The sequence below is a fragment of the Rhinolophus ferrumequinum genome, chromosome 25 (genome assembly GCF_004115265.2).
Source record: "Rhinolophus ferrumequinum isolate MPI-CBG mRhiFer1 chromosome 25, mRhiFer1_v1.p, whole genome shotgun sequence".
In the NCBI taxonomy this organism is placed as follows: domain Eukaryota; kingdom Metazoa; phylum Chordata; class Mammalia; order Chiroptera; family Rhinolophidae; genus Rhinolophus; species Rhinolophus ferrumequinum.
The window spans coordinates 27,217,481-27,240,045 of record NC_046308.1 but is presented as its reverse complement, the minus strand read 5'-3'; positions in this window follow the sequence as shown (position 1 = coordinate 27,240,045).

The window sequence follows — 22,565 nt, the reverse complement described above, 5'->3', positions numbered from 1 at the left end:
GAATGGATCTTGGGAGCTGTTTCCTATTTGGGGCTGCCATTAACATTCTAATACATGCTTTTTGGTGAAATATGCTCATAGACCTATTGGGTGCATATGTTTGTAATGCTGAATCCTAGGTTATGCCCATGTTCAGCTTTTGTATATGCTGCCATAGAATTTTCCAAAACAGTAGTAGCAATTCACCTTTCTACCAGCACTGTGACACTAGCTGCCCCACTTGAACGCTCACCACGTGACCTGGACCAGGCATTATGTTACTTAATCTTCACAGCAGCCCCATATTCAGAAGAGGAAACCTAGGTTAAGAGACTTGACAAGATAATACAAACTTAACAGCTGGGGCTCCAACAGGGTTCTTGTCACCTGAAAGCTGGAACTCTTATTCTCTGTGATCATGCATGACCTTGAGATGTTCTGATTTGATGTAAAGTATCAGATGTGCTCTATTCTTAATGGAAATCCCAGACGACTTTCTCCTTTGTCTCATGTCCTGGGGCTTGTGGACTTCACTCACCCTTACCAGTCATGACCATTCTCTGAAGCTTCTAAATCAAGAGACAAAAGCTTCACTTGATTTTCAGGGAACCATGTTCTCTTCATTTCCTTTCATTCTCCTTGTTTGCTGTTTCCTTCTTACTCCCTCAACCTCTGAATGCCCCAGTGCCCCAGAGCTCATGCTTTGCCTGCCTTTCCTTCTTCCCCAGGGATTGCGGACACCACGACTGCCCAGGACTCCAGATGTGTGAGCCTCTCTGGCTTCCAGGTACATGGTAGGAAGGTGATCTCTGCACTTCCTGACAGCTCTTAGACTTAAGTGAGACTGTGTGGCTACTTCTGGCCAGTGATTGTGAGCAGTAGTGACACGTGTCTCTTCCAAGCCAGAAAGAACATTCCATCACTGATGCAAGCCTTCCCAGAGTTCTCTTTCCCTCCACCTGCTTTGTTAGCCTGAGTTCTGGAATGAAGAAACATGGAGGAGAACTCACAGATGACCTGTAATGGACAAATAACATAAATAGGAAAGAAAAATGTTCAAGTTATGAGCCACTAAGTTTGGGAAAGTGAGCAGTGTTTGTTACCTAGCATAACCAAGCCCATTCTAACTGCTACAATGGAAACGTTTAGTTTTGTGAATTTAGTTATAACCTATAGTTTTACAGCTCCCAAATTTTATCTTGTGGCTGATCCTAAGCCCTGAACTCCAGATTCATTTATCCTACCATTTTCTCTAAGTATTCTCTCAGAAAACTAATATACATCTCAAACTAGACATGTCCAAATAGAATTCCTGATTTTCCCTCTCCTTAAACTTGGACCATGCATCATCTTCCATATCTCAATTAGTAGCAGCAATAATATTCCCAAGGCTCAGGCCAAAAGCCTTGGGAGTATTCTGGTCCCTTCTCTTTCTTTTATACTCCACAATGAATCCATCATACCTACTGACCTTACGGTGTTACAAATATTATTTTTTCAAAATATATCCAGAATCTGACTCTCCTTTGTTATCTAATTCTAGACAGCATGGCTTTTTCAAAAATATATTCTTCTAGGTATCGGCATTTTTCACCACATTTTCTTTGAAAATTTTTTCACCACACTTCTCCCCTCTCACTCTGCCCCCACCTACTTGCCATGACATGATACTATCCCGGTTCTCCTGTACTTCTTTCTTTCTTTCTTTCTTTCTTTCTAATTTGCTGGCCACTTTCTTCCCCTCACTTTAGCTTCCTGATTTTCTTGCTGTTCTATTTCCATGAGAAAATCAGTGCTTCTTATGACTTTAATTTTCATTTTTATCCACGTTTCACAAAATGATTTTAGAAGCTATATGGATGAGTACTTCTATTTTAATAGTGACGATTGTATTTTAATGTGTATCAGACAAATTATAACTAGCACTAAAGCCTGAGATTTCACAGATATTGTTGCTTAGATAAAGCCAAATAAATCAATTCAAGTCAAATTAAACTATTAAATAAACCATACTATAGGAGGTATGAAATAGGGGGAAATGTAAGTCGTACATAAATGCAGTTTAGGAAATAAATATGGACCTTCAAACAATAAATGTAGTTGGTCCCATTCAGTTGGTGAAACTTCTGATGGCCACCTGGAGAGTTCCAAGTAGACGGTCCACCTAACCCTCAAAATTAATGGAGAAATCTCAAATGGATTCTTCCCCTAAACCTAGTTACGTCATTTATTCAATGATGCTATTATTTTAGCAGGGCAAGCCAATACCTGGATGTTATCTTCTATTCAGCTCTCCATTTTGTTCCCTTTATTCACTAAATTTTTAAATCCTGAAATGACCTGTCACATTACCCTTTTCATTTTATTCTCATTAACATCGTTCCAAGCCATGACCCAACTACCTCATACCCAGATCATCGCGATGACCTCCAAACTATTCTCCTGTCTGCGTCTAAATTCAGTTGCATTCTGCTATTGCTTTAAAATCATCGTCCCCATGTTCAAAACCTTCAGTCGCTTCCCCTGAAGGCAATGGCCAGGATTTCCAATGCCATGCTAATCGTGACTAACATTTATTGAATTTTCTGTGCTAAAAGCCATACAGGAAGTTTCTTATTTAACCTACATGACCACCCTATGATGAAGAATTGGGTTCCTCATACTATAGACAAGAAAACTAAAGTTTAGAGGTTAAATGAATGACTTGTCAGGAGCTAGTAAGTGGCAGAGCCAGAATTCCATCCCAAGTAGCCTAATAAATACCAGCATCTTTACTCTACACCAGGGGTGTCCAAACTGCGGCCCGCCGGCCAACTGCGGCCCACAATCCATCGTTAATTGGCCCGCAGCAAATTCCCAAAATATATTTAGTTTACTTAAATAAACCAGGTGAGGCAATACATACTTCACCTCGAGTGAGTGGCCCGGCTGTTTGTGTATTTTACCCCATATGGCCCTTGGTAAAAAATGTTGAAAAAAGTTTGGACACCGCTGCTCTAAACAGTCATTCTACAACTGCCTATTGACAAATTTCATGTTATCATTATTTCTAATTATATATCATGTTTGTGTCCTCTGTGCTATTTCCTTTCCCCCGTCATTTAGGTGAGTCTCATTTCTGCATATATTGGGCCTTTATCCAGATGCCCCCATGATCTTGATTTTCTACCACTCCCATACAGTGCACACCACCTTCTGATACAATATCAAAATTGTACCTCTCCTTATTGTGTCACTAAAGCCAGAATTACCATGGGAATAAATAGATGGCTGTTCTTCCAGATCTAAAACTTATTTGACCAGACCCCGAACTGTCCAGCCCCAATCCTATAAACAGGGGATCCCTTTGTCTTGAATTAAGAGCATTTCCAAGTAGTTCAAGTAGAAGCAGTTCAAGGCACTGCTTTTCGAGTTTTTATGTGCACAGGGCTGTTCAGCTCCCCATTCTTTGTGACTAATAGACACTCAATAAATACAATAACACAAGCTGATGCCAAATGTGCCAGTGTTTCAGAGAATAGTCATATATGAGTCCTGCCTGGAGAAACCATGGCTTTACTGGGCAGTTGGTCCAGCAGGATGTATTTTGCTCACTGATATTTTTTCAGTTGGTCAGCTCATTCATTCCTTGAGTTGTCCACAGAGAAGCAGGAAAAGAAATAGATGGTAAACATAAACTGTCTCTTGTGTTCTTCTTTTTTTCTTCTGTTCTTTTTGTATAATAAAAGGCCACAAAAAGACACCTTAAAATTAGAAGCAGATTTCAACACCATCTGGTCCCATCCCTTCATTTCAGAGATGACAAAAGAAAGGCTCTAGTAGGCCAAAGGACCCACACACAGAGGATCACCTAACTAGTGGCAGGTCTGGGATTGGAAGCCAGGACTTTGCGTCCCAGGGCAGCATTAAATCCTGGCTGTTATAGCCTTAAACACACAGACAAGCCGCTCACTATATCTGGGATTCAGTTTTCTTAATTCTGCAATGAGGATAATATTAATGATTGCATCTATTTTGAAGGATTGTTAAAAGAATCCAAAAAAAGTCAAATGAAATAAGTAGTGAACAAGCATCTAACACATAATAGTTGCTCAAAAGATGTTCATCTATTCACTCAAATGGTTACGTCAGCTGACATCCAGGAAGAATCGAAAAGAGACATATTTTAAGAAGATGACTAAATCATTAAATATCTAATCCCACAAACTTTTTGAAAATCTGAGAGCCTTGAAATCGGGGCGGGGGTTGGAGAGAAGGGAGGCAGCAGTAAAGGGGAAGGTGTCTCAGTTGCTTGTTTTTTAAAGTAAAAGGTGTGTGTCAGCTGAGTGACTCATGAAACACTGATTGCATTTTTATTCTTTTTATCCTTTTTATATCTTTACATCTTGTTTGTAAAAGAAACAAACCATTTTTAGCAATGTCGAGCTTTCTGGAGACCCAAGAAAACAATTGCCTGAGTCTGTCATTAATTGCTTTAAAATCAGTTTTAAGTTTCAGTTTTGGCTTTGTTTTTCATGATGGTAAGTGTGTGTGAGAGCCGAATCAGACGAGTCATACGTGAGGTGCTGACTACTAATCCAGAAGGAATAGAGGCAAAGCTGAGGGGAACTGCTCCGACCCTTTCACACTGTCTGAATTTAAGATCTCAGCCTCCTTGCTGGGTCTCTGTTTAGCTCTGGGTGAGCATTGCGCCAGGTCCCAAGGCTACAATGTCACACCCCAGTTCTACCCTTGACTTGCTAGAGGTCCTTGGATGACAGTTTCTCTGAGTGCCTCTTTCTGCCCTTGTCTATTTGCTCTGGAGATGACAAGGTTTAGACAGGGGCTCTGAGTGCTGATAATAAAGGATAAGGATAATTCTGATCTTGCAAAATGTTTTGAGTTTTTAAATTATGAAAAATTTATGTGCAGAAAAGCACAGAGAACCATTTAACAATTATCCATGCCCCATCCAGATTTGATACATGTTGTGTTATTTTTTTTCTATCTGCTTTAGAAAAACATTTTTTAAACCAAAAATTTATAGATATAATTGGACCTCCACGCCCCCTTTTGTCCCACCTCAAAGGTAATCACCATCCTAAAGTTGGATTTTACTTTTATATCTATATTGTTTATATTTTTCCTATTTATGTATTCACAAGCAATGTAATACTAATTTTTCCTTACATTTTATGTAAATGATATCATCATCACATATATTTTTGTCATTAGTCCTTTCACTTGATATCATGTTTTTGAGATTTATATGTATATTAATATGTTTAAATCCAGTTCATTTTGTTTTAACTACTAGAAAACATTGTATAAGTGGACTACACATTATCCATTGTTATTGATGGGCATTTAGCTTGTTTCCAAGTTTTTATGATTACTAATAAGACTACAGTGAATATCTTTGGTCATAAGTGCATGCGCACATGTACACAATTTCTCTCGGTTATACATCTAGAAGTCAATTCCTGGGTCATAGGGCATATATCTCTTCAACTTTACTAGATATTGACAAATTGTTCTCCAAAGAGGTTGTACTAATTTATACTCCTATGTTCAGTTTATGACAATTCCTCTTTCTTCTTCAGTTCTTGATATTACGAGACTTGAACATTTTTTCCCCTAATCGGTTAAGTCAAAAAGTGACCTCCACTTTAATATGTATTTTCTTTTTACTAACAAGTTTACACATTTAAAAATGTGTATTGGCTATTTGAATTTTCTGCAGATTTATTGTTCATGTCCTTTGTCAATTTCTCCCTTGCTTTTCTTTAAACACACTTGTTGAAAAATAGTCTTAATATTCTGGAAATAATTCCCTCGTTGACTATGCAATATTGATTTCCATGTTCCTGAACTCTCAGTTATTTCTATTGCGCAGACTGTAATGTGAGAACAGCCATGGAAAAGCCCTGACGCACAGAGATGCCCAGGTGCAGTGTGTATTGGGCAATCACAACAGATCTCTAAAGCAGTAAGGCAGACTGGCTGGAGCACTGGGCTAGAATTTAGAAGCCCTAGTTTCTGGATTCACTTCGACCCTTGATTATTTGAGAATTCTCGGGCCTTTTTTCCTTCATCTGTGAAATCACAATATTAACACCAGCCCCCGGGGCTTTTGTGAAAAGCAAATAAGATACATAAAATTACCTTTGAAAATACCATACAAATACTCATATAGGAGCAGCAACTCAAATACAAGGTCATCGAGGTAGTCTGGTAGGCTGCCATAACAGAACATCATACACTGGCTGGTTTAAACAACAGAAATTTATTTTCCCACAGTTGTGGAGGCTAGAAGTTTAAGATCAGAGTGCTAGCGTGGTTGGCTGCTGGTGAGATCTTTCTTCCTGACTTGTAGACGGCTGCCTTCTTGATGTAGGGGAGAGCGTGAGCAGTGGTTTCTCCTCCTCTTCTCATAAGGGGCCAGTCCTATCAAACTAGGGTCCGACACTTATGACCTCATTTAGTCTTTATCACCTCTTCAAGGCCCTATCTCCAAATACAGTCACATTGGAGGTTAGGGCTTCAACGTAAAAATTTGAGGGAGACTCAATTCAGTCCATAGCATTCATGGTACTTTGATTTATTGTCCATTCATTTATTTCCAAATGGATCTAAGTTGTTTAATCTTCCATCAGGGCTTGGAGACCTCGATGGGAACACCATTAATTTTGTGAAGTTATCTCTGCTTGCTCTATTCAAAAGTATTACAGTTTTCAAACCACGGTTTGATCATTTCTGTGACTATCATTCATAAGGGTCAAACCCTTCTTGCCAGTCTTATTCCCATACAGTGTCAGCTTAAAACGAATTGGGTAAAAAGACTCGACCAGCGCTGTCCAATAGAACTTCCTGTGATGCTAGAAATGGTCTATAAAATCTACACTGACTAATATAGCAGCCATTAGCCACATAGAGCTACTGCGCACCAGACATGTGACTAGTATGACTAAAGAAGTGTGTTTTGAATTTTATTTACTTTTAATTAATTCTAGTTTACAGAGTCACACAGGTGGCGGCTACTTCATCAGGCAGTGCAGATTTAGATCATTTGTGCTGCCTAGTCATGAAATGACCTCCAACAGCTGATTTCACCTCTTTTTGTGTGTGTGGTCTTAGACCATAGGCTCTGTGTGAGATGGCGCCTGGTGTCTTCCTATTATCTAACAGGACTATCTAATGATGGAGGAGGAAGTGGAGGAGGAGGAGGAGGAGGAGGAGGAGGAGGAGAAGAATGAATGAATGAATGAATGAATGAATGAATGAATGAAAGTTTGGAGCTCACACCAAAATTCCAAACTGGGGTATGGATGTGAATGGACTGAGGCTTCGGAAGGCAGAGAATGGCATGAATCCGGAGTGATATGAGGCAAGGAAGGAAAGAATTGTGAAGCGGACACTCCTACCAAAAGTGCAGCGCTGGCATGTGCTTCAAAGGTCAAGCATTTGGAAAACATCGAGTTTTCAGCTTTCCCAGTTTTCTTTTACTTTCAGGAAATCTGCAAAATAATCCTTGACGATAGAGGGTTTCCAGATTTATGAAGGAGAGGTCCCCTGGCAACCCCTCCAGACTAAAACTCAGCAGGCCTGAAATAAGAAGATAAAAAAGCAGCCGCTTGTTACTTCAAACGGTTTCAGCTTTTTAAATTATTTTCCCTGGGTCCCAAATTGGAGCGGTTCACACAAGGGCTCTCAGTGCCTTGACAATTCCATCACCAGCCAGACTGCGAGCCCTGCCGATGACGCTGGTTCTATTCACCTCAGGTTCGGTATTCTGCCCCCAGCTCTTATTAGGCTACCACAGGTAAGTTAACAAACCAAGTTCCCAGAAGTGGGAAAGAAGAACAATTGTTCCAATGAGCAAGCTCCCCTAGGCTCATTGATAAGAGAACAATATCAAAGATAACTACGGGAAGCCAGGATTCAGAATTATCCCTCAAAGCAGAAGATAGAGGGGTCCAAATCTGCTCTGGAAAAGCAGGCTTGAAAACACCAGCTTTTTGATACAATGTTGAGAATCTTGGAAGCCACTTCTCCAAGCTGCACTTGAACTCTTGCCCACTGTCTCTTCTCTTTGACCCACCCCTGCCACTCTCACACTCCCAAATTCTGCTTACAGTGTTTGGGATTAGCAAATGCCTTTTGTGTGTCTGACAGCATAGGCCTTCAAATTATGCTCAAATCAATAGGCCAAATCTACACTTTCTAGCTCAGAAAAACTTTCCATCCCCCCACCACCACCCGCAAATGGCCTTTAACATCTGTGTCAATAACTACCACGCCAGGACTAAACGTCCCAGAGCCTGAGCAGAGAGGAAGGACAGGAGTTACTGGAATGGGTACATCTTCACATGACGCACCAGAATCGTAAAGGTTGGCAGGTCCCAGAGGAAACCTCACTCTCTAAAGTCTACACTCCTTCCTGAAGTCACACATCCACTGCCTCCTTCGTTCAGCAGACACCTCTGAGGGCCACCCCGGTCCCTTTCCCTGGGTCTCAGGTGTCATCGTGGCTTTCCAAGACATGTCAGGATCCAGATTTCCATGGTGACACAAGCGGGGCTCACGTCAGAGAGGAACAAAGCAGGGGAGGAGACCCAATGACTTTTATTTCAAAGTCTTCTTCTAATCCTATTACTAGTCATGCGGTGTGCCCAGCTGCTATTGTCATTCCTTATGATGCATCTAGTTTCCTGCCTAAGAATATGAGTAACAAGCAAAGTTTGTAGACTACTCCACAATTAACAACACACTTGGTTGAGAATGGGTCCCCGCTTGGCCTGGGGATGGCCTGGGGAATCTTGTGAACTCTCTCGCAGCCTCTGTTTCTCATCCATACCGTGGGGATAGCGGGGTTATTGGGATATTTGAATGAGAATTCTTAAAGGGGCCACCATAGGCGCGAGTGTTTGCGGAATTTGATACTGTGTATATAAAAGTTACAGCAGAGTGAGGTAGCATGTTTTCTCACCACCTCATCTCTCACCTTCTCTCAATAACAACAAATCATAATAGGTTTAACACTATGCATGGTGGCATTTGGGCATGTCTTGCACCTACACATTTGAAAAAAGGAAAGAGAAAGTCTCACTTGGGCTGTAACACAGAGAGGGCATAGAGCTCAGGGGGTGCAGTCCCTCCGCTGAGCCCAGTCTGGGTGCCTCCAGCATTTCTTCCTTCCCTAATCCCCTTACTAATTTGCTTTTCAATCTCACCTGCACGACAGTGTGGCCCCTTCAGAAAGTCAGTCTCACAGGCCCCGATGCCTTTTCCACAGTTTGCATTGACTCCTTAGCCTTTCCCTAAAATCCAATGTTTCCCAATCTTACCCACAAATCTGCAAGCCAAGAGCCCCTCGAGGCTTTGTCCTCTCGCCCTTGCTCTTCTCACAGCAACAAGCAAAGACAGCTGGGGAAGATGGGAATGACGATGCCTTACTTTTAAAGATCATGTCCCAGTGGAGGGGAGCAGCTGCAGAACTCATTTTTCTTTGGAAGACTTGGAACTTGTCCTTCCCACCTCTGATCACAGGCTATGGGGATCAGCAACCAATGGCTCCTGTGGTAATTCTTCCTGGAGATTCCTAAGATTGTGCAGGGAGGACTAGTGAACCTGCTAGAAATCCTGTCTGTGCTGAGCAGGACTGTGTCCACCTACTGGTGAGAAATAGGAAGAGACCCTCTGAAATAGCCCAGCAAGGCAGGAAAACTGCCGGAAACAGTCAAGAAAACAGTCAAGTAGCTGCTGACTATGGTCAGTAACATTGTACTACATATTTTGTAACTTTGTGGGGTGATGGGGAAACTAGACTTATTGTGCTGATCTTTTCCTAATGTATACAAATATCGATTTATTATGTTATACACCTGAAACTAATATAATGTTATATGTCAATTACATCTCAATTAAAAAAGAAAAAAGAGTGTTAACATCACAAAAAGAGAGAGTTATCAAATGCCTCCTGATGAGAAAACAAGACACAACCTATATTCTAGCTAAAAGGATGGAACCTGAGTCTGTTCAACCCTTGGATCCTGCTGCCAATTTGCAGGAAATGCACAGGAACGTCGAATTGTCCCAGGAGTGTGCAAACTGTGGGAACCCTACAGGACAAATGACCAGGTTTTTCAATAGGTAAATGGCAATGAAAAGAAAGCTATTGCATGGGGCTGGGTGAGGGAGCTGTAGATTTAAAAAGACTGAAGAACACTTAAGCATTTTTAAATAGGCAAGTCTAAACTGAAGTGTCTAGGAATTTTGCCTCAGTGATAAAAATATTCAGAAACACAAAGAAGTGATTTCTATAAAAATCAAGATTGTGGTAACTTTGGTGGGAGAAAGGATTTAGATTGGAACAAGATTAGTAAGGATTTGGCAGTGGTTGACCATTTCATTTCTTTACCTGGGTGGTAGTTACAAGATGTTTGCTTTATAATGCATTTATTAAGAGATGAGAGAGAGAGAGAGAGAGAGAGAGAGAGAGAGAGAGAGAGAGAGAGAGAGAAGAAGAAGAAGAAGGAGGAGGAGGAGGAGGAGGAGGAGGAGGAGGAGGAGGAGGAGGAGGAGGAGGGGAAGGGGAAGGGGCAGGGGAAGAGGAAGAGGAAGAGGAAGAAAAGAAAGGAAGGAAGGAAGGAAGGAAGGAAGGAAGGAAGGAAAGAAAGAAAGAAAGAAAGAAAGAAAGAAAGAAAGAAAGAAAGAAAGAAAGAAAGAAAGAAAGAAAGAAAGAAAAGAAAGAAAGAGGAAACCAGCACTAGAATCTTCAGAAGAAAGAGAAAAACAAGGAAAGGTGCACTTTTCAAAGCAAAGATGGTGTATTTGGAGGTAGAATTTGCTTCGAATTATCATTGCACTTCAGAGATTTAGAAGGAATATCTTTTCAAAAGGCCTGAATTTAAAACGTCAGATTCAAATGTAAAAGACAAAAGGGATGTGGGGAAATCAAGTAGCACAAAATAATCATGGGTTTTAGAAAAACTGATCTTATTGTCTCAGATTTTTTTACTCTAATGAAAATCGGATGTAACTTTGTTTTTACGGAAGAGTCTGGCTGCAGCAATGCTTTACGCACCAGTCCAAAGGACCCCGTGAATGTTTATTCCAATCATTCCACACCTACAGCGTCTAGGCAAGGCCCAGGCCCAATCACAGAGCTGCCATAGGAGAGAGAGCTATTTTTCCCTCCGCATATGTTTATATGTAGAAAAGAGGACAGCAATACTTGCTGCAAGCTATTGAAGCCTGGTTTCCTGTCAATCTTCCTTTTTTCCCCCCATGAAGCTTTAATTTTTTGCCACAGCACTTTTTACATTTTAGTTTCCTGCAAACCTCAGGAAATAGACTGAAATTAATATCGTCAGATGCTTCTAAAAGTGCTGGCTTGGCGGCATTGCAGAACGCTTGCAGATGCCATTTTGGGATTAAAATATACCAGTTATGCCCCCATTGTTTGTAAGAGAGATCTGTGAAAGGAATTGTGTCTGAGATTGGACCAAATTGAAATGTAGGTTACAAAAAATTGGAAATCGAAACCTGAATTTTCAGCATAGGCAAAGCTGGCTAGTGAGCAAAACTGGAAACGCAAGCTAAGAAGAAACACACCTCCCGGAATCACAGTGCTTTCTCAGCACCCCACATCACTGTGCAAAACTGGGGCCAAGACACCTCACTTTTGTTTTCCATGAAGAACTTTCAAGCTTTGGGTAAGATATCCATATTCTAGCGCCTCTAGATCTGACTCCAGGGAGAAATGCAATGTGTCATCAGAAATTAAAAGAAGTAGAGAGCTCATTTATTTGAGTATGCATTCTGGAACTGATGCCGGGGGAAAAAATGGGGGTTCTTGTATGGTCACTGGAAAGAATTCAAGGATGTACCGAATAGAGCAAGCAATGAATTTATTAAAACAAAGGAAATAGTGCACTCCCAAACTACTGGGAATGGGCAGGCCAGGAGGAGGGCAACTGCACCCAAGAACAAAGAGGCTTAGGATTTTATTAGGATGAGGGTACGAAATATTCAAGTTTTCGGGGTGGAGTTGCTGGTGCTTCCAGGGCGGGTCCTTGCTGTCCTCACTGACCACTCCTTCCTGTATTTGGCCCTTATTGGAACTGTGAGGGCCACACAGGGGCTGGAGACTTTTTTCCTGCCTGCAATGCTAACAGTATTATAATCATTACGATTAGCTGTAGCTGCACCTTTTCTTAAGAATGCTCTCATCTCCTCTGTCCTTTGTTTCGCACGCTTCATCCTTACCTCCCTCCCTGCTCTCTCTCTGTGGCCCCATTCTTTCTGCCTGCGGTGACAGAACTACTAATGTGTCGTGGGGTGGCAGCACCCAAATCTGGGGTTTTCTCACATCTCCCGGGCACTGAGGAGCCCAGGTCAGCGGGAGGCCCACTTAATTCTGAATGCCCTCTCTGCCCTACTCCTGCAGACTGCACTTTCTCCATCAGTCTAATGGGGAGAGATGACATATTCTTCCCTTCTTCACTGTGCAAGGGCATTGCAATGATAAACTTGTAACAACTATACAAACATGCTTTAGTTCTTGAGGGGGAGAGTGTGACATGAATTGCAGTTATTTTTATTATTGTTGGCTTCTGTATCTATGACTTCCTAAGTGTGTTAGATGAGGCCACACTGTTTTAGCATCCCCTTGTAATATTTAAGAATACTCAGTCTTCTTACATTCTTTGTGTTTTACTCACCTGTGGGATCAGTCGGCTACAACTTCTCCCTGTGTACCACACGGCCTTCATCCAGTCAATCCAGGCGACGTACTGATTGCATAGCCAGCTCCTTCTCTTGTATCTCTACGCCCCTGATTCAAGCTCTGACTACCTTCTTTCTCTCCAAATCTAAGAACCATGTCACTGGTTTTCCTGTTCTCGGCTCTCCCTTCTGCAAGCAGCCTCCACATTACCTCGTGCCATCTTCCTAATATTTTGCTCTAGTCAGGAAACCATGGAACTCAACGATCCTTTAGAGATCTTCGAAGAAAAGCTCTATTTTATAAATGAGGACACCATTCCCAGAAAAGTGAAGCGAGTCACCCTGAATCAGCTTGGAAGTCAGGGGTAGAGCTGGACTAGAAGCAGCCAGATCACCAAATTCGAGATCTATACTGTTACTTATCGTGTCCAAGGCTGGAGCTGGACTAGAAGCAAAGTCTCCTAATACTAGGGCTACACTACTTCTCAGCCTTTGGTGGTTCCACATAGTCTATAGAACAAACTCAAGCACTGAAGCACTAGATGAGTATATGCAGTTTCATATAACAGAAATGTGACTACAGAGGCAGAAAAAATAACAAGTCAGGAGGTAGGCATTTCAAGACAGATGCTGCCATTCCAGGAAGTCATTATGGACTCAGATTCTTTCTCATTCCTTTTCTGCCCTCCCAGGCAGGGGCCCATGCTTCAAGGTCACAAGACGCCTGCTCCACCTCGAGGCCTCAAGTTCACATTCTAAACAGGAAGAAAGAGAGAGGAGAAAAGGGCAAAAGACATGGGCCAGGGGAGTCCCTTTTGATTGGTCATACAATAGCTTTCCCAGAAACCTCACCTAGTAGACTTCTATTTATATATTGTAGGTGAGAGTGAGGTCACGTGACGCCCCTCTCGCTGCAAGGGAGCTGAGGAGGTTCATAGTTTTAAATGGACATAATGGCACTGAAAAAAATTGGGATTCTGCTAGAAAGGATAAAGAGGAGATTGAGTATTGAACAGGGAACTGGCAATCTTGCCCCAAATACCTCAGTGTTGACATTCAGACATTCTCCAGTTCCACCCAGCTCACCCCCTCACCCCAGCCACTGGCTTCATATTCCAGCCGTCTCCGAGCTCTCCATGCCCTCCCAAACAGCTGTGGTGCTTTTCTACCTTTCTGCTTTTACCCACCTCCTTGCCCACCATTTCTTTAAGCTCAGCTCTTCTTAAAACCCAGCCGAAGCACCACTCTGCTTTTCCGAATGCTCACAGTCAAAATTAACCCCTAACTTTTCTGTTCTTCCTCACGTATTGTGTTGATCTCTATTAAAGCACCAAAGCACATCTCACTTTGAATTATAATTTGCCATGCATATATCTGCTTCATTCAGCAGAATGAAAGTTTCAGAAGATCAAGGACCATATCATGTTTATCTCCGTCTCCAGTGCAAAGCTTAAAACGGAGTATGGCCCACAGTATGTCCCACGGTACGTTTGTGACTGAAATGATTTTTTTTTCCATTTTGCCTGCATGACTAATGATGGATAAAAATGAACATCTCATAAAACTGTGTAACGAAAAAGGTCGTGACCTCCCATCTCCCTGGAATAGTCCAGTACTACCCTCCTTGGAGGCAGGAAGATGAATTGTGGAATTCTCTCGCAGCTTGTGGAGTCTATGACGGCGTTAATACCCTGGGGACCAGGACTCTGCACATGCAATGAGTGGTGGGTTACCCTGCATCCTTCAAATGCTAAGCACACCAGGGTGACAGGGACAACAGTTTCTTTGCCCTTTTGATCTGATCCCGAGCCTCATGAAACTTCCACGTTTTTCTGCCTTGACCTGTTTCAGCCTTCAGTCTGAATCTCCATTAGGCTGAAGTGCTGGCTGTTCTCTGGATCCCCCACCATCACCACCACCAGGATTCCTTCTCTGACCTTCTCCACTTTGCTCTGTTCCCTGAGGTGCTGACTCTGTGACTTCATCTCCAGATTCCTTTTCCTTCTGATTTCGAGTTGGGTTCAGCCATCAAGAGCCACCAAATGGAGATGAATGTGTGGGAAGAGAGAGAGAAGCGTTAGTATACACTGGTCCCTTCCCTCACTGCTTCAGGGCTCAGGGTGGTAATGGCTTAACCACTGAGCTTCCTCCCTGAGTGCCTGAACATCACCTCTTATCGGCTCCCTTAACCCTGCCCATACCTCTGTGCATAGCCTATGAAATTTCCTTCAGAAACCCATCTAAGTGTACGTTATTTAATGCCAGGGTACAGGCTGGCATGGTTGCCAAGGCCCTTGCTCCATGACCTGCATTACACTTCTGCAACATGATGGGGACTAGTCAGAATTTTCAACTGTTCCACAGACATCTCTCTATGCTAGTCTCCAGAGGCCCTGGGTTCTGTATTCCTGCATTCTCCAAGGACTGAGTGAATCTTCACCAAAGCCCCAGGAGTTCTGTTTGTTTCTCCAACTGCGTTACAACTTGCACATTTAAGAATTAATCTCCTTCTCTGATACAAAAATAACACTTATCCTGTCTGATGTGATTGTTTATGTTTGGGGAGGTGGGGAGAGGTGTAGTAGATAAGGGCCCAATGGCTATTTAAGTATCTGATTAATTGCCTCTACCACAATAAATTAAAGAATGTTTCCCCAAAGTCTTCATCTCTCCAGAGTTGGAAGGGTTGAATGTGGCAACCTGATCTAATGAACCTATCGTGGTCACACACTGTGAACTCAGAACAAACCCTTTCTGCTTTGTTTGTGTGCTCCTGGATGAGCGGAGAGAATGGAAACCTCTAAACTCGCCCTATAGGGGTCCCTGAGACCTCAGACTCAGGCCTCTAGGGAGCAGAGACATCTGACTTCTGCCTTTTTCTTTCTGTCTGTCTTCCCTCCTTCCTTCCCTTCCTTCCTCCCTCCTCCCTCTCTTCCTCCTTTCCTCCCTCCCACCTTCCTTCCCTCCTTCCTTCCTTTCTTTCTTCAGAAAAGGGGCAGTGATGGAAAGAATAGCACTAAAACACTTGTATGGTTTTGCACGTAGGAAGTGATGAGTAAATGTGGGCTTGACAGTGATTAATTTGAGATCAGACTATCTTGCTCCCAGAGGCCAGCTGATTATTGTTGGCCTACAAGTTTCAGGAGTTAATTTTTGCTCCTGTTTCCAGTCCCTGTATTTGGACCAGATTTAAAAACCTGGAGATTCAGCGTGGCTCTGGTTTTCTTTTGTGCCCTCATCTTTCCCTTCTGTCCCGTCTCCCTGACAAAGATAACAATCACTGCTTCACTGGGAGCCTGGATCAGATACAGGTGAAAGAAGCAAGTCTCCCCTTGGAAAGCAGAGACCAAAAGGAAATGAATGTTTCAATTTCTGTTTCCTTCAGGCATATTAAAGCACACTATTATTGGGGAAATCTATGAGGTATATTGGTAGAATCAAAAAAGTAATTGGAGAATAACATGTCACGTGCGATTCCATTTGTGTGTATGCATATAGAATGCTTGTTCTTATTTATGTGTGTGACCACATAACAAAAGACTAGAATGGTCCATACAAAATTGCTAATATCGGTTGACTCCAGGAGGAAATTTGGGGTGAGGGCTGATGAAAGGTGTTCACATTTGACTCTATATGCTTCTGTAATATTTGATTTTTTTAAAATGACATCATCTTGTTTAGTTTTTGATTACATAAGTAATGTATGGATTCAGTCACCAGTAGTGAATTTGTTAACAATTTTTTAGGTCATTTCTTTCCCTTATGTTCTACAAGGAAGAACCAAATTAATTTTTCGAAAGTTTAAAAAATTGAGATTTTGTTCGTTTAAAACATATTCTCTATCTTTGTGGTGTGTCACTGTGCTTCCTGATCATGATTTAAAATAGATAGTAATGAATCATCTGCCAGCAAGTTTGACTCAGTCAAGTAAAAATGGTTCAAAAGAAATCAAAATTAGGAATTAATCTCCTCCTCTATTACCACAATAATGCTTCTCCGATTCAGTGTTATTGCTTATGTTCCGGGAGATGGAACATGAAGCGGAGACTAAGGGGACAATAGGTGTCAGAGTCTCTAATTGAACCCCTGTCAGATTTGAACCCAGTCCCTGCTGCTCCAGCTGAAGCCTTTTGTGAAACGTCCCTGTCCCAGCCAGCATGTGCGCCCCTCTCAGAGTATCTATATCACTGGATCACTTCCAGCTTATCTCAAAAGCTTATACTGTTGTTCTTCATGTCTCACTAGACCAATAACAGGTTCCTTGAGGACAGAATGTAAATCTTTTTCATCTCTGTGTCGCCAGACCCTGCATTGAGTGCCTGACACAAAGTAGGCACTCAGTAAATATGAGGTTGGACAATTAAGTTCATGAATTTATCCTAGAAAAACTGCTACATATCTCATTGCTGAATATCACTACGGTCACCTTCGAAGTACTCTCCTTGGGAAGCTATGCACTGATGCCAGTGCCTAATCCACCCTTCAAAGCAGTTTTGGAACTCTTTTTCTGGAATGGCCATCAGAGCTGCCTTGATGTCTTACCCTTGATGTCTTGAGTGTCATCAAAATGTCTTCCTTTCAATATTTCCTTTATCTTCAGGTAAAGAAAAAAGTCATTGGGGGGCCAGATCAAGTGAGTAGGGGGGATGTTCCAATACAGTTCTTTGTTTACTGGCTAGAAACTCCCTCACAGACAGTGTCATGTGAGATGGTGCATTGTTGTGATGCAAGAGCATGAATTGTTGGCGAAAAGTTCAGGTCATCTAACTTTTTCATGCAGCCTTTTCAGCACTTCCAAATAGTAAACTTGGTTAACTGTTTGTCCAGTTGGTACAAATACCTAATGAATAACCCTCTGATATCAAAAAAGGTTAGCAACACCATTGCAACGAGTTTGCCAACTTAATTGTTAGATCTGTATGTGTCTTATGAACATTTGATGAATAAATAAATGGTTGGCTGAATCAAACAACATGTATATTTTGTGTCTTCAACTGCCTTGGAAGGTGCTTTAGGCCAGGGGCATATGTCTTACATCCTCTCCAGTGCCGGAAGAAAAGTATTCAACAAATATTTCTTGATCGATTCCTCCTATTTCAAAGGATAATAAAAAATATTCACAGAGATTCATGTCTTGATTTTTTTTCTTTGCCAGCCTATTGACAAACAAGGGAAGGAGAGGCATATTCTTTCCTTCCTTTTGTAGATAACTCAAATGAAGCACAGAAAGGTGAGGAGTTTTGAGAAATGATAAGGGAAATTCACCTCCTGACCTTTTCAGGATAATTTCTCCGGACTTTTCTGGCCCCCTGAAGAGCCCCAGGTTTTCTTATTGTGTTCTTTTCCGTCCTTTTCAGGGTGCATGCCAAAGCTCTGTAGAAAGCCCATAGCTGAGTGATCTCTGAATTTCAGGTAGTTAAAGTAGAAAGTGGCGCTTCATAATTAGAAAGTAATAGCATAATTATTCGAAGGCACCTTATAATTACACCCTTCTTCCCCAATCTCCTTTAACTGCTTCAGCTGCTATTTTTGGTCCCTGTCCTCTTCCTGTCCTGTGTCAGTGCAAAGCCACTGGTCCTATATTAAGCACTTATCAGGGATGGTTGTATCTTAACAAGGGAAGAACCCTCCAATGGGTTCTCTTAAAAACACAGAACTCATGGGTGATCACTGCTACTATATGGCAAACTCTACTTCAAATCATTTTGCACATGGCACCAAATAAATGAGACGGGAGGTTGAGAGATCGTTGTGAAGTCACTAAGTCTAGATGCCTCTTCAATATTTATCTTGAAGGGACTCTGTGACCTCAGTATGTTATGCTGAGTTTCCCACATCACTGCCATATACAAGTCTTTCTTTTTTGTAACTTCCAGTCCCATGACAAACAGATTTCCTATCAGTCTAGCCTTGAAAGGAAAGAAAAATCACCACCACCACTCTCCACCAAAGAAAAATATCTGCGCTTTTCCTTCCTCTTGAGGTGGAGCATAGCTCTAACTGACTGCCTCTGAGCAAGCAACACACCCAAGTATAAGGACAGAGAGTGAAAACAATCAGCTCAGGTGGGAATAACAAGGGAACTTTCAGTCAATAGCATACATCACCCACTTTGAAAAATGGCTGACTGAACAAACACCTTGTCTCAAGAAAGGAAGGGCCAAGGGAGTCATTAATGAAAGCAAGAAACTCAGTTTTACATCTCATTCAAAAGATGGATTCACTGTACTCCTCTCGATCCAGGTGGGTGAGTTAGTTTAGTGTGGAATTTGTCTGCCTTCACTGAAAACTCTGGTTAGGCAATGAATTATTCCAAGTAAATTAAGTGTATCGATCGCCTCCCCTTCCTGACACTTTGCAGATAGTGCTATCAAATCATGCCCCATGCAAGTGTCAGTTTTTGCCACGGACATCTGAAGGTGGGGGGGGGCAAATATTCTCTTGAGTTTCTCAGTCTAATAAGTACTCGTGGAGTAGAACGGGACTTGAGGGACCACGCAATGGCTAGCCCTCTGAGGAGACTGGCTGGTTAACTGAGAGGGCTTGTATACTCAGCTGATCAGAACAAGGTGAGAGGTGTGTTCCCTTGCATTTTTCAGGTGATGTCAGATCATGGCATTATCTCTAGCCATGATTGTGTCTTATCTCTAGCCAATTTTCATACAAGTGCCAAGTGGACCAGAAAGAAGACCAGAATAAGAATATGGATAAAACTTGTGAATCTATCACAATTCTGGGAAAACAATTAGACCATACACCCCATGAACAGGATGTAGCACAAAACTTCATAAACTATAAGGAGTCAGCTCTCTCAAGATGAAGGTATACATCATTTTGTTTGGGACCTCAGTTGGGGCTTTGATGTTAACTTTTCTTCCCCATTATAATGACCAGATGCATCCTTTTCTAAATAATAAATTCTTAATCCAAAAAAGAAAAAGAAATCTTTGTCTTATCTAGTTGAGCTGTCTTTTTTTTTTTTATGAAAACTATCATATTAAGGCTGTGGAGGGTATTCTAAGAATGAATTGTCTAAAGATGAATGGTCTGGGTCAGATATCTAACAAATCATACGCTAAAGTATTATTTTCATCCACATTAAAGGCCCTTATCACATACGGAAATATTTACAGATGAAAGGATATGATGTCTGAATTTGCTTCCAAATAATCCAATGAGATGGAAGGAAACAAAGAGGATAAATACAACAGGATTACCATGGCTTGATCCTTGTTGAGGCCGAGTGACAGTACATAGGAGGTCTAATAACCGTAATTCTCACACATTAGCATGCATCAGAATTATCTGGAAGGCTGATAAAACACAGGTAACTAGGCCCCACCCCAGACATTCTGATTCAGGAGCCATCTGGAGTGGGGCATGAAGATTTGTACTTCTGATAAGTTCTCAGGGGATACTAATGCTGCCAGCCTAGAATCCCCTAATTGAGAGCCACTGTATTGTACTATATTCTCTGTTTTCAAGGGAGGCCTAACTGGGCTGGCACAACAAAGCAAGATGGAGGAGAAGGAGTTTCTACCTCTGCCTGTTCACACCGTCAGACAGACAACAGAAAAAAAAAAAAAAGACAGATACAACAGAAAAAGCACTGAACCACCAACTCAATTCCAATTGGACTGTTTGGGAAAACTTAGTGTTGATTTTTCTCATTTACTTTGAACCTATGTCCACATAATTATTATGGAGTGTGTTAGCTTCTCAACTGGTTTGCCAATAAGCAATATGAAAAAGCAGGATTTCTACCTGTTCTTGTGATGCTAGAGCTGGCATTAGGTTGTGATTTACACTGATCGACAGCACCACTTCCCATATTTTACTGGGTTCAAAATGTGTAGTCAGAAATCTTTTCCTCTAGTCCGTCTAGTTCCAGAAGATGGATGTTGAATTTTCTGGATATAGTTAGATCGAAAGGTATCAGATAATGAAGAAAGAAAATTTTCTGCTTGAGATTGGACAGTAACAAGGACACCAGGACTTTGGGGCTAACTTTATTTCATTTAAACTCCATTTAGCACATAATTACTATATGCCAAGCATTGAACAATACACTCTGGAATGTGCCAAAATAAATTTCACAAAGTTGTCCTTGACCTTGAAGACCTCACATACAGTTTGGAACGTAGACATGTAAATAAATAATTATAATACAACATTAATACAGAGGGTGCCAAAAAATGTATACAGACTTTAAGAAAAAAACTGTATTAAAATTGTAATACTCAATAAATACTGATAACAAAAGATGAATACAAGTCACGTTTGACTTCTGCAATTACAAGAGGTCCTCAAAATGGTTACCATCAGTGTCCAGATACTTCTGATTATGGCGAACTACTGCTTGAGCAACATTAACCAAAGTGTCCACTTGTATACATTTTTTTGGCAACCCCGGTAGTTATCTAATAAAAGATGATGAGAATGCTGTGGAAACCTAGATGTATAGCTGTCCATTTTTGACTGAGGGGATGAAGAGGTAAAGCACATTTCTCATGGGAAAATAGTCCAACTTATTCTTGAGCAGTGAGTACCTGTTTATCAGGCAACAAGGTAGGAGAAGGGGAGAAGGCATGCCAGGAGCAAAAAATAGCATGAGCAAGGTATGGAAAAGTGAAAGTGGCTGCTGCCTCTAATCAATGAAGTATAATTTGAAAGGACTAAAGTGTGGGCTGTGAAAGAGGGTGCTGGTGATGAGACAGAGAAGATATGTTTGTTTGACATGCCCTGTATGTCATGAAAAGTTTATACTCCATCTTAGGGACCATCTGTGTTTTAAAGCATAAGGAAGATAGTACAGAACTGAATTTGAAACAAATTGGTGGAACAGTGGCTTAGATAGTATAGAGGGAGGTTGTTAGTGTGTAGACTAAGCGATGAGTTGAGTTCAGGCAGAGATGATGAAAACCTGGCCTAGGGCTCAATAGTTCTGAATATTTGGATAGAGGACCCATTGCTAAGATGTTAATGGAAGTTGTGTGTCTGTGTAAAATTTTGTATTTACACAAACTTAAATAGCTTTATAAAGATAGATAAATATAAAAGTTACATGTGTAACTCTTATATCAATTTATATATACAGAGGGTGCCAAAAAATGTATACACTTTTTACAAAGGAAAAAAACTATTAAAATTGTAATACTCAATATATACCGATAACAAAAGATGAAGACAAGTCACGTTTGACTTCTCCAATGACAAGAGGTGCTCAAAGTGGTTACCATCAGCATCCAGACATTTCTGATTACGACGAACTACTGCGTGAGCAACGTTGACCAAAGTGTCCCCTTGTATACTCGTACATTTTTTTTGGCACCCCTGGTATATGTTTATTATATGGAGAGAAGGAAGAAAGGAAGAAAGGGAGGGAAGGAGGGAGAAAGGAAGGAAAGAAAAATACTGTAGGTAAAAACCAGAAAAGAAAAAAGTAAAGTTTGTCATCCAGGAAGAAAGCTTACAGGGACTTCAAGTGAGAAGCAGCGGCTCCCTGGACGCCATAGAGGTTTCCTGACTTATAACAGGCCTAGGATGTGCGCATGTTTGTGCGGGGAAAGGCTTATGAAAGGAAAATGGAGGAAAAGAACAAACGCAGTCTAATTTCTAAGACTTTGAACACCACAAATGAGTCATAAACTGGAATTTCACTTGTCTTCCAATATTTTCCACACAATCAGCCTATTCACATACACGAAAAGAGCACATGGCATATTCCAAAATGACATAGGACTGGTTCTGAGCACTGAGTAGGGATGCTGAGACTTGTCTCCCGTGCCATCCCTGGAGCACGGATGAAGGTCCTGGCTTCCAGCCAGTGATGAGACAAGGCATGGGGGCACAGCTACCTCCTTTCATAACGTTTTCAT